This window comes from Neoarius graeffei, chromosome 22, assembly GCF_027579695.1.
Source record: "Neoarius graeffei isolate fNeoGra1 chromosome 22, fNeoGra1.pri, whole genome shotgun sequence".
In the NCBI taxonomy this organism is placed as follows: Eukaryota; Metazoa; Chordata; class Actinopteri; order Siluriformes; family Ariidae; genus Neoarius; species Neoarius graeffei.
In genome coordinates, this window is record NC_083590.1 from 58,311,439 (window position 1) to 58,320,985 (window position 9,547).

Consider the following 9,547-nt stretch of genomic DNA (forward strand, 5'->3'; position numbering starts at 1 on the left):
AGAAAATGTATCATTTAAAGAGAAAAATTAGGTGATTTTAAATTTCATGACAACAATACATCTCAAAAAAGTTGGGACAAGGCCATGTTTACCACTGTGAGACATCCCCTTTTCTCTTTACAACAGACTGTAAAAGTCTGGGGACTGAGGAGACAAGCTGCTCAAGTTTAGGGATAGGAATGTTAACCCATTTTTGTCTAATGTAGGATTCTAGTTGCTCAACTGTCTTAGGTCTTTTTTGTCGTATCTTGCGTTTTATGATGCGCCAAATGTTTTCTATGGGTGAAGGATCTGGACAGCAGGCTGGCCAGTTCAGTACCCGGACCCTTCTACGCAGCGATGATGCTGTAATTGAAGCAGTATGTGGTTTGCCATTGTCATGTTGGAAAATGCAAGGTCTTCCCTGAAAGAGACGTCGTCTGGATGGGAGCACATGTTGCTCTAGAACCTGGATCTACCTTTCAGCATTGGTGTCTTTCCAGATGTGTAAGCTGCCCATGCCACACGCACTAATGCAACCCCATACCATCAGAGATGCAGGCTTCTGAACTGAGCGCTGATAACTTGGGTCGTCCTTCTCCTCTTTAGTCCGAATGACACGGCGTCCCTGATTTCCATAAAGAACTTCACATTTTGATTCGTCTGACCACAGAACAGTTTTCCACTTTGCCACAGTCCATTTTAAATGAGTCTTGGCCCAGAGAAGACATCTGCGCTTCTGGATCATGTTTAGATACGGATTCTTCTTTGAACTATAGAGTTTTAGCTGGCAACGGCGGATGGCACGGTGAATTGTGTTCACAGATAATGTTCTCTGGAAATATTCCTGAGCCCATTTTGTGATTTCCAATACAGAAGCATGCCTGTATGTGATGCAGTGCCGTCTAAGGGCCTGAAGATCACGGGCACCCAGTATGGTTTTCCGGCCTTGACCCTTACGCACAGAGATTCTTCCAGATTCTCTGAATCTTTTGATGATATGCACTGTAGATGATGATATGTTCAAACTCTTTGCAATTTTACCCTGTCGAACTCCTTTCTGATATTGCTCCACTATTTGTCGGCGCAGAATTAGGGGGATTGGTGATCCTCTTCCCATCTTTACTTCTGAGAGCCGCTGCCACTCCAAGATGCTCTTTTTAGACCCAGTCATGTTAATGACCTATTGCCAATTGACCTAATGAGTTGCAATTTGGTCCTCCAGCTGTTCCTTTTTTGTACCTTTAACTTTTCCAGCCTCTTATTGCCCCTGTCCCAACTTTTTTGAGATGTGTTGCGGTCATGAAATTTCAAATGAGCCAATATTTGGCATGAAATTTCAAAATGTTTCACTTTCTACATTTGATATGTTGTCTATGTTCTATTGTGAATACAATATCAGTTTTTGAGATTTGTAAATTATTGCATTCTGTTTTTATTTACAATTTGTACTTTGTCCCAACTTTTTTGGAATCGGGGTTGTACTTCGTGAGGACTCTCAGGAAGTGTAGCCGCTGCTGAGCCTTCTTAATGACTGCTAAAATGTTTACTGACCAGGAGATGTCGGCAGAGATGAGGACGCCGAGAAACCGGAAGGTGTGGACCCTCTCCACATACTCGTTGTTGATGTAGAGGGGGGCCAAGTCGGTGCTGTGCTTCCTGAAGTCAACAATGAGCCCTTTGGTTTTCTTGGTGCTCAGAGCGAGATTATTTTCTGAACACCAGGCTGCCAACTTCAGGACCTCCTCTCTGTAGGCTGCCTCGTCTCCCTTTGAGAGGAGTCCGACCACTGTGGTGTCGTCAGCAAACTTGACCAGACCCTCCAGGATTTCGCGATGTTGCGATTTGCAACTTCAACGCAAATTCAACCAATCCCCGCGAATTCAGGGCGATGTTGCAATTATATCCAGGCTTTCATCTAAACGGGGGAACAGGGGCGCTGCGCCCTCTTACTCTCGGCGTGCGCACCCTTACCGACTCCGTGAAAACATCCCAGCAAAACGGTGCAAAAACAATCCGAATTGGCATTTTCCAGACTGAGGCGCCATGTTGTTTAGTTGTTTACTTGTCGCGGCTGCTCTCACGAGATTTGACATGGGTTACATACAAGGTCAGCTGACTTGTAGAGCGAGATTTCTCGAGACTGAATGACCTGTCACCCACCGGCGCGGGAGCTTTTGACAGAAGTAGTTCGCGAGCTGTTTTTGTTGACACTTGGGCATTTAAAGCTGTCATCCCGCGGCACGAAGCGGAAGAAGGCCAAAGACTGTCCGGGGCAGAAGAAGATTACTTCTTTCTTTTTCAATGTTGACAGACAATTTGTTACAATTTCCCTCTCAGATAGCCTCAGAATGTCCCATTGAAGCATTTTTCAAAGGCTTTGCACGGCGGGGGGGATGGGGACAACCAGCACCATCCCCCCCCCGCTTCGCTCCCTCGCCATGGTGAGCGCCCACATACTAAAATTTTCTAGAAAAAGCCCTGATATCCAATCACCGCAACTTTCCCGCAAATTTGACCAATCGTTGGTGACGTCGACAAACTATCTTCCGCCTTAATTCCGTGTAGACGTTCAAGAGAAGCAGTATGTGCGCAGTGTTGCCAGATTGAGCGGTTTTAAGTGCATTTTGGCGGGTTTTGAACATATTTTGGGCTGGAAAACGTCAGCAGTATCTGGCAACACTGCATGTGCGAGTCAGTGTTTATATAAGAGTGATTCCACGCTTATGGGTACTGAAATGGGGACATGAACTTATTCACCTAAAACCATTTCTTTTTTTACCATCAGGTCACAAAACATGTAATCTTTAATGAATGATATGTTAAAAGATAACTTTAATTTTCTGAGATGTAATAAAAACATATTTATATGCCAAAGTCAAGCCTATGAGTTCCAAAATGATGTCTGTTACATTACTTCTGTTACGATTGTCCATCTCGCGTCTGTTACAAATTAATTACAATCTAGCTATATACCATGTTAATCTTATTGAAAGAATGTGTATATTTATTCTACTACACATGTTTATTAATTATATTTGCTAAAACATTACCTTCCTATGTTTCAAAAAGTAATTCTACATTGTTAAAATTGAGAATATATATGTCCACAACACTTCTGTTACGTTCTGACTTTGGCATATAAATATGTTTTTATTACATCTCAGAAAATTAAAGTTATCTTTTAACATATCATTCATTAAAGATTACATGTTTTGTGACCTGATGGTAAAAAAAGAAATGGTTTTAGGTTAATTTTTAAAAATAAGTTCATGTCCCCATTTCAGTACCCATAAGCGTGGAATCACTCATAAGCTAAAATTCTGTTACTGAAAGTGTGTTATGTTTACAGGGAAGGACTGTGTGCACTTTACATTATTTTTTTTTTTTTACTTAATACAAGAAATTAATAGATGGCAACATTTTTGCCAAAATAGTATTTTATTTTCCATTGTTGAGGCAGCTTCAGCATCATACTGTGAGGTTCTGTTCAAATTGTTTTTTTCTTCTAAGAAGCCTGAGCCATTTATTTTATTAGTTTATAATTGTTTAATTTAGTCTTCAGGAGAGACTGCCTGCACACAGTACTAGTATTAATAGGTTTTTTTTCTTACATCAAAGCTGAGGCAATTATATTTTAAGGTAACTTCATGTTGTGCTGTGAGGTTCTATGCACTTTAACTTTTGAACCAACAGGTGCATTTGGATAAGTAAAGCCTATTTTTCTGCATTTTTGTAGTCCTGGTCATCTTTTATATTGGTAAAGTTGTTTTATAGGACCATTTCTCAGTGCCTTTGTAATTTTAATCAATAGTTTTTCAGTAATAACTTAATATTTAACATATCACTCAATTTTAACCACAAAGAGAGAAAATCGCAAGAATTTCTTGCAACTTTCACTTCCTCCCACAATGTAATCGCAACAAAAACCTAAAAAACACTGCAACTTTCATCACAATTTTTTGGAAAAACCCTCGCAACATCAGAGATTTTAGCCCACAACAATCACAAAAAAGGCCCACGAAATCCTAGCCTGGGAAATCCCATGCTGCTTTGCACAATCATTCCGATCTGAAAAGACAGCATGGAAACTATGGTCTAAAGGCTCGCCTGAGTTAGGGAGCCAATCAGAGAATGGGGAGGGGTGGAAAGACGGTGACACGTACTACTCGACAAACGGAAGCTTGTAGTTTATTTGGGACTGTTTACGGATCACATTTAACATGGCGGCGAGTGATACGAACCAAACTTTCGATCAAGCTTTAGACACTGTTCTGAATAGTTTAGAGCGAAAGTTTGTTTTAAAAAAAGAACAGCGTTTGGCGTTTCAGTCTTTCTTCGCCTCTTCGTCTTCTTCGTCGCTCTAACTACGTCACCGGGTACAACTGCCATGATTGGCCATGGGCTACGTATACGTCAAATGATAGACATTCGCAAAGTCCAATAAACGGCCGTTGACAATCGTAAACCACACCTCCCCTATGAGAAATTCAATAGGCGGATTCCAGACCATATTTCACTTGTGATATGGTCTGGTGTTAACCAGACTAACGAAATCCTGGGGGGACTGCTTGACGATAAGGTTGTTGTTGTGGGTCAGACTACAGTCGTGGGTGTAGAGGCAGTACAGGAGGGGGCTCAGCGCACAGCCCTGTGGAGAGCCGGTGCTCAACGTGCGGGTGGAGGAGAAGTGGGGGCCAAGTCTCACAGTCTGGGGCCGGTTGGTAAGAAAGTCCTTTATCCAGGCACGTGTGTGTGTGTGTGTGTGTGGGGGGGGGGGCTGAGTGTGTCCAGTTTTCTGATAAGGATGTCCGGGTTTATTGTGTTGAAAGCAGAACTGTAATCCACAAAGAGTATGCGGACGTAGCTCTGCTGCTGCTCCAGGTGGGTCAGTACAGAGTGGAGAGCTAGAGCGATGGCGTCCTCTGTGGATCTGTTCGTCCGATATACCAACTGGTAGGGGTCGAAGTCTGGGGGGAGGTGGTCCTTGATGTGCTGAAGAACTAGTCTCTCGAAGCACTTCATGATTACCGGAGTGAGGGCCACAGGATGGTAATCATTCAGGCTGGTGACAGGAGACTTCTTCAGCACTGGGATTACTGTTGCAGATTTTAGGCAGGGTGGGATGACTGCCTGAGCCAGGGAGAGGTTAAAGATCCTGGTGAAGGTAAGGGCGAGCTGGTGGGCACACGCTCTGAGCACCTTACCAGGTACTCCATCTGGGCTGGCAGCTTTCTTGGGGTTCACTGCCAGGAGCACCCGTCTGACATCGTGCTCCTGTACAGTGAATGGGGTGATGCATGAACTGTGTGGTGGTGGGGGCAGGGCTGGAGCAGATGAGTGCTGCTGAGATGTTTCAAAGCGAGCAAAGAAGCAATTTAGCTCCTCTGCCAGCGGCGCACTCCAGTCTCCTCTTGACGCATCACAGTCTCTGAAGTTTGTGATGCCCTGCCACACCTCCCGTATGTTGTTGCTGGACAGGTGGGACTCCATACGCAGCCTATGGTCCGCCTTGGCTTTTTTAATTTCTCTTTTTAGATCAGCTTGAGCGGCACTGTACAGAGCTCTGTCACCTGATCTGAAGGCAACGTCGCGAGCCCTGAGGAGTGAGCGGACCTGGCTGGTCATCCAGGGTTTCTGATTTGGGAAAACCAGGATGTTTTCATCCACCGTCACATTTCCAGTACAGAACTTGATAAAGTTCAGTACCGTTCCTGTGAATGTCTCCAGCTCCTGGTGTTCGAATAAGTCCCAATCTGTCCATTTAAAGCAGTCCTGTAGTTTGGAGAGTGTGTTGTCAGGCCAGGTTGTGATAGTCCTTGTGGTGGGCCTGGCTCTGTGTCTGAGGGGGGTGTAGGCTGGGGAGAGCAGGAGGGAAAGATGGTCTGACTGGCCAAGGTGGGGGAGGGGTATGGCTCTGTACGCATGCTTGATGTTAGAATGAACATGATCCAGAGAGTGTTCTCCCCTCTAGTAGAACACTTAACATGTTGGTAAAACTTCGGCAGTACAGTCTTCAAGTTGGCCTTATTAAAGTTTCCTGCAATTATGTGAACACCGTCAGGGTGGGCCCGCTGCTGTTCGTTTACGGTGTTCGGCAGGAGAGAGAGCGCTGTGTTTACACAGGCATCGGGTGGAATATACACAGCTGTGACAATCATTACAGTTAGCTCTCTCGGTAGAAAAAAAGGCCGGCATCTTACAGACACGTACTCGAGGTCTGGGGAACAGTGTTCATCTATAATTGTTCCGTTGTTACACCAATTATCATGCACGTAAATACAGAGCCCCCCTCCTCTGCTCTTACCGGAGTCCTCAGTCCTGTCCCAGCGGAGCAGAGTGCGGCCTGCTAGCTGCAAGCTAGCATCGGGAATTCCCGGATGAAGCCAGGTTTCGGGGATAATTAAAACACAGCAGTCCTGAACATAGCGATTTCCAGCGAGTTGTAATTCCAGATCATCCATTTTATGCACCAGGGATCTAGCATTGGAGAGATACGGGCTCGATAGAGGTGGCTTGTGTGGTTGTTTTCTTAGCCTTAGCATAGCACCGGATCTGCGGCCCCGCTTCTGCTTCCTCTCCCTCCTCCGTCTGCGCCGCCTCCTAGACCCGACAACAATCCACGGAGAGCCCGGCGGTCTCACGATGTCATCTGGGATGTTATGCGTGAAGTGAAAGTCGCTCGAAACAGATATCTGGTTTTGGTCACCGATGGCTAAAAGTGTCTGGCGGGTGTACCGGATGTTCGCAGAACCGATGGTGCACAAACAAGCAAGAAAGAAATTTAAAAAAAAAAAAAGAGTACTGAAAAGGAGAGCCGTGAGCCGCTGCAACCACGCGTGCCACCATCTTTATTTCCTTATTAAATTATGTTTCAAAGATTAAATAGGCACAATATAATCTTTATGGGGCGGCACGGTGGTGTAGTGGTTAGCGCTGTCGCCTCACAGCAAGAAGGTCCGGGTTCGAGCCCCGTGGCCAGCGAGGGCCCTTCTGTGCGGAGTTTGCATGTTCTCCCCGTGTCCGCGTGGGTTTCCTCCGGGTGCTCCGGTTTCCCCCACAGTCCAAAGACATGCAGGTTAGGTTAACTGGTGACTCTAAATTGACCGTAGGTGTGACTGTGAGTGTGAATGGTTGTCTGTGTCTATGTGTCAGCCCTGTGATGACCTGGCGACTTGTCCAGGGTGTACCCCGCCTTTCGCCCGTAGTCAGCTGGGATAGGCTCCAGCTTGCCTTCGACCCTGTAGAACAGGATAAAGCGGCTAGAGATAATGAGATGAGATAATCTTTGTCTTTTTATTATTAGGCACAAAAAGCAAATATAAATGAGTATTTCAATAAAACAACTGAATAATTAACACTTGTACGCATCAAGAGACTTGTAGGCTTTCACTGATTCTTTTGTGGATATTGAAGGCGTGTCAATCACATACAGGTAAATATCACCAAAGGTCAGGTCAGGTCAGGCCAGGTGCTTGGTCCCATTTGTCCAAAACCGCGTAAGGATCAGGCAAAACTTTGGGGCCACTGTTGTACAGAAGCTTTGCTGCATATCTTTGCTTAGCATCAGTTGGCAACGAACTTGCATACTGTGATAAATCGCCATGAAAATTAGGTGATGATGCAACTTTGTCAGCTATTGTGAATGGTTCTTGCCAACCAATTTTATGCGCAATATTACATCACGCTCTAGTTTGGCGAACGCTCCCATATGCTTAAAAGAGAGACATTTGTGTGGACTGTTCATTGTGTGAGATGGACCCGAAAACAATAACGCACCTGTTCTGGCAACGTCCCTTTACGATCACATTCTGGACAGAAATAACCCGGTACATTACAGCCAAGCTTGACTCTGATTTTTCTCTGTGTTGGAAATATGTAGTGTTTGGTTTCCATAACAACAAAATCAAAAATCAGAGAATTCTCTCATCTCATTATCTGTAGACGCTTTATCCTGTTCTACAGGGTCGAAGGCAACTTGGATCCTATCCCAGCTGACTACGGGCAAAAGGCGGGGTTCACCCTGAACAAGTCGCCAGGTCATCACAGGGCTGACACATAGACACAGACAACCATTCACACTCACATTCACACCTACGCTCAATTTAGAGTCACCAGTTAACCTAACCTGCATGTCTTTGGACTGTGGGGGAAACCGGAGCACCCGGAGGAAACCCACACAGACACGGGGAGAACATGCAAACTCCACACAGAAAGGCCCTCGCTGGCCACGGGGCTCGAACCCAGGACCTTCTTGCTGTGAGGTGAGCATGCTAACCACTACACTACCATGCCGCCTCAAAGAATTATAATAAATTTGTTGATCATTTTAGGAAAATACCATATTCATAAAGCCAAGTTTAGTCGCTCAAAACCTTCATTTATAGCCTTCGAAAAGGAAACTGAACAGTATATCAAAATCATCTCGAACTCTAAAAACAAGAAAGCTGCTAAATTCTCATTTGTGCTGATTATTTAACGTTTTTATTTGAAAACTCCCCCTGGCTCTTGCTTTGTTGTTTGTGTGTGTATTAATAACTGTATTTGTATTTTGTTGCTGTTATTTTCAATAAAGATTTTAAAAAAAAAAGTTCTTCCAGTAACAAGATCTCCCGGTTCGGGAAACCATGATTAAAATACTCCCCTCAGATTTCACTCATTTTCATTCTCAATGTTTCAAGCTTTCGGCTTAACATACTGCAGAGGGGGTAACGCTGCCTGACTGGCTTAATAAACAAACACACAGAGGAGAAAAAAGTCTGTGAGAAATGAAGCCGGAATTCCGAGAAATAAAAAGTTGGAATTGCGAGGAAGTCGCAAATTAGCAATAAATAAATAAATAAATAAATAGGTGGAAATTAACTTGAAGTGAAGATTATTTAAATACTTTAAACATACAATTAAAAAGGTTAGCCAAACTACAACTCTCTCCTGAGTGGATAAATAGTGCACTATCTAGAGTGCACACGGCATTTTTTCAGACTGAACGTAGTTCACTAAAACAGTAAAGTGGACATGTATTTGGGACTCGACCGCACACCTTCAGTTTAACTTACCTCAGGGTTTTAAATCCTCAGAGTCAGACACAATAATGTGCTTTTATTTTTATAAATCGAGGGGCTAAAGCAGTTCAGACGAGCATCAGCTTTTTCTTCTCCAGTGTTTACTGGCGGTTGGAGAAGCAGCTACTGGACGCGTCACCGCCACCATCTGGACTGGAGTGGAGTTTCAGGGTGGAGGACGCCTATCCCAACCCAACCCTCACACACTTCTACTAATAACAATTATAACGTCATTTTAAAAGTGCAATGTTAAATACCTGGACCCATTTGATTGTTCTGAACATGTCTGTGCTGGTTTTTTTGGCTGCTCGAAGCTTGAATTCTCTGGGACTGGTTTGCTTCCAGTAGAACTGGTGCATCGCACAAAGTGGGCGGAATAACAAAGAAGACTCTTTTGAGGCACATAAAGCCAGCAGACTGAATCTATTTGAACTGCTTATCATACAGCATAACACACCTGCTGTCTACCTACTTCCATATGTATGAGCTCACAGACATTTGACAAG

General features: G+C 44.3%; 1 protein-coding gene across 3 annotated transcripts in view; it reads right to left on the bottom strand.

The window, feature by feature from the left end:
* Window positions 1–9,179, bottom strand: part of LOC132870996 (gastrula zinc finger protein XlCGF26.1-like) — a 106,352-nt gene extending 97,173 nt beyond the window's left edge. For 2 of the 3 annotated variants that reach the window (XM_060905109.1, XM_060905107.1), the window contains exon 1: window positions 9,036–9,179. The gene's annotated coding sequence lies outside the window, so the exon portion shown is untranslated. The remainder of the gene's footprint in view (window positions 1–9,035) is intronic. The other variant, XM_060905106.1, reaches the window with a different exon arrangement.
* Between the last annotated feature and the right edge of the window lie 368 nt (window positions 9,180–9,547).